Source organism: Triticum dicoccoides, chromosome 3B (assembly GCF_002162155.2).
Source record: "Triticum dicoccoides isolate Atlit2015 ecotype Zavitan chromosome 3B, WEW_v2.0, whole genome shotgun sequence".
In the NCBI taxonomy this organism is placed as follows: Eukaryota; Viridiplantae; Streptophyta; class Magnoliopsida; order Poales; family Poaceae; genus Triticum; species Triticum dicoccoides.
In genome coordinates, this window is record NC_041385.1 from 26,194,078 (window position 1) to 26,197,837 (window position 3,760).

Here is a 3,760-nt window from a genome sequence, read left to right on the forward strand (position 1 = left end):
CCCTTTATATACGGAGGAGGGGGGCACCTCTAGACACACAAGTTGATCATCGTGATCGTTCCTTAGTCGTGTGTGGTGCCCCCCTCCACCATATTCCACCTCGGTCATACCGTTGCGGTGCTTAGGCGAAGCCCTGTGTCGGTAGAACATCATCATCGTCACCACGCCGTCATGCTGACGGAACTCATCCCCGACACTCTGCTGGATCGGAGTCCGGAGATCGTCATCGAGTTGAACGTGTGCTGAACTCGGAGGTGACATACGTTCGGTGCTTGGATCGGTCAGATCGTGAAGACGTACGACTACATCAACCGTGTTGTCATAACGCTTCCGCTTACGGTCTACGAGGGTACGTGGACAACACTCTCCCCTCTCGTTGCTATGCATCACCATGATCTTGCGTGTGCGTAGGAAATTTTTTGAAATTACTACGTTCCCCAACAGTGGCATCCGAGCCCAGGTTTTATGCGTTGATGTTATATGCACGAGTAGAACACAAATGAGTTGTGGGCGATACAAGTCATACTGCTTACCAGCATGTCATACTTTGGTTCATCGGTATTGTTGGATGAAGCGGCCCGGACCGACATTACGCATACGCTTACGCGAGACTGGTTCTACCGACGTGCTTTGCACACAGGTGGCTGGCGGGTGTCTGTTTCTCCAACTTTAGTTGAACCGAGTGTGGCTACACCCGGTCCTTGCGAAGGTTAAAACAGCACTAACTTGACGAAATATCGTTGTGGTTTTGATGCGTAGGTAAGAACGGTTCTTGCTCAGCCCGTAGCAGCCACGTAAAATTTGCAACAACAAAGTAGAGGACGTCTAACTTGTTTTTGCAGGGCATGTTGTGATGTGATATGGTCAAGATGTGATGCTATATTTTATTGTATGAGATGATCATGTTTTGTAACCGAAGTTATCGGCAACTGGAAGGAGCCATATGGTTGTCGCTTTATTGTATGAAATGCAAACGCCCTGTAATGCTTTACTTTATCACTAAGCGGTAGCAATAGTCGTAGAAGCATAAGATTAGTGAGACGACAACGATACTACGATGGAGATCAAGGTGTCGCACCGGTGATGATGGTGATCACGACGGTGCTTTGGAGATGGAGATCACAAGCACAAGATGATGATGGCCATATCATATCACTTATATTGATTGCATGTGATGTTTATCCTTTATGCACCTTATCTTGCTTTGATTGATGGTAGCATTTTAAGATGATCTCTCACTAATTATCAAGAAGTGTTCTCCCTGAGTATGCACCGTTGCGAAAGTTCTTCGTGCTGAGACACCATGTGATGATCGGGTGTGATAGGCTCTACGTTCAAATACAACGGGTGCAAAACAGTTGCACACGCGGAATACTCAGGTTAAAATTGACGAGCCTAGCATATATAGATATGGCCTCGGAACATGGAGACCGAAAGGTCGAGCGTGAATCATATAGTAGATATGATCAACATAGTGATGTTCACCATTGATACTACCCCATCTCACGTGATGATTGGACATGGTTTAGTTGATTTGGATCACGTGATCACTTAGATGACTAGAGAGATGTCTGTCTAAGTGGGAGTTCTTAAGTAATATGATTAATTGAACTTAAATTTATCATGAACTTAGTACCTGATAGTATTTTGCTTGTCTATGTTTGTTGTAGATAGATGGCTCGTGTTGTTGTTCCGTTGAATTTTAATGCGTTCCTTGAGAAAGCTAAGTTGAAAGATGATGGTAGCAATTACACGGACTGGGTCCGTAACCTGAGGATTATCCTCATTGCTGCACAGAAGAATTACGTCCTGGAAGCACCACCGGGTGCCAGGCCTGCTGCTGATGCAACTAACGACGTTAAGAACGTCTGGCAAAGCAAAGCTGATGACTACTCGATTGTTCAGTGTGCCATGCTTTACGGCTTCGAACCGGGTCTTCAACGATGTTTTGAACGTCATGGAGCATATGAGATGTTCCAGGAGTTGAAGTTAATATTTCAAGCAAATGTCCGGATTGAGAGATATGAAGTCTCCAATAAGTTCTATAGCTGTAAGATGGAGGAGAATAGTTCTGTCAGTGAACACATACTCAAAATGTCTGGGTATAATAATCACTTGATTCAACTGGGAGTCAATCTTCCCGATGATAGTGTCATTGACAGAATTCTTCAATCACTGCCACCAAGCTACAAGAACTTCGTGATGAACTATAATATGCAAGGGATGGACAAGACTATTCCCGAGCTCTTCGCAATGCTAAAAGCTGCAGAGGTAGAAATCAAGAAGGAGCATCAAGTGTTGATGGTTACAAGACCACCAGTTTCAAGAAAAAGGGCAAAGGGAAGAAGAAGGGGAACTTCAAGAAGAAGAACAAACAAGTTGCTGCTCAAGAGAAGAAACCCAAATCTGGACCTAAGCCTGAGACTGAGTGCTTCTACTGCAAGCAGACTGGACACTGGAAGCGGAACTGCCCCAAGTATTTGGCGGATAAGATGGCAAAGTGAACAAAGGTATATGTGATATACATGTTATTGATGTGTACCTTACTAATGCTCGCAGTAGCACCTGGGTATTTGATACTAGCTCTGTTGCTAATATTTGCAACTCGAAACAGGGACTACGGATTAAGCGAAGATTGGCTAAGGACGAGGTAACGATGCGCGTGGGAAATGGTTCCAATGTCGATGTGATCGCGGTCGGCACGCTACTTCTACATCTACCATCGGGATTAGTTTTAGACCTAAATAATTGTTATTTGGTACCAGCGTTGAGCATGAACATTATATCTGGATCTTGTTTGATGCGAGACGGTTATTCATTTAAATCAGAGAATAATAGTTGTTCTATTTATATGAGTAATATCTTTTATGGTCATGCACCCTTGAAGAGTGGTCTATTTTTATTAAATCTTGATAGTAGTGATACACATATTCATAATGTTGAAGCCAAAAGATGCAGAGTTGATAATGATAGTGCAACTTATTTGTGGCACTGCCGTTTAGGTCATATCGGTGTAAAGCGCATGAAGAAACTCCATACTAATGGACTTTTGGAATCACTTGATTATGAATCACTTGGTACTTGCGAACCGTGCCTGATGGGCAAGATGACTAAAACGCCGTTCTCCGGAACTATGGAGCGAGCAACTGATTTTTTGGAAATTATACATACTGATGTATGTGGTCCAATGAATATTGAGGCTCGCGGCGGGTATTGTTATTTTCTCACCTTCACAGATGATTTGAGCAGATATGGGTATATCTACTTGATGAAACACAAGTCTGAAACATTTGAAAAGTTTAAAGAATTTCAGAGTGAAGTGGAAAATCATCGTAACAAGAAAATAAAATTTCTACGATCTGATCGTGGAGGAGAATATTTGAGTTACGAGTTTGGTTTACATTTGAAACAATGCGGAATAGTTTCGCAACTCACGCCACCCGGAACACCACAATGAAATGGTGTGTCCAAACATCGTAATCGTACTTTACTAGATATGGTGCGATCTATGATGTCTCTTACTGATTTACCGCTATCGTTTTGGGGTTATGCTTTAGAGACGGCCGCATTCACATTAAATAGGGCACCATCAAAATCCGTTAAGACGACGCCTTATGAACTGTGGTTTGGCAAGAAACCAAAGTTGTCGTTTCTTAAAGTTTGGGGCTGCGATGCTTATGTGAAGAAACTTCAACCAAATAAGCTCGAACCCAAATCTGAGAAATGTGTCTTCATAGGATACCCAAAAGAGACTATTGGG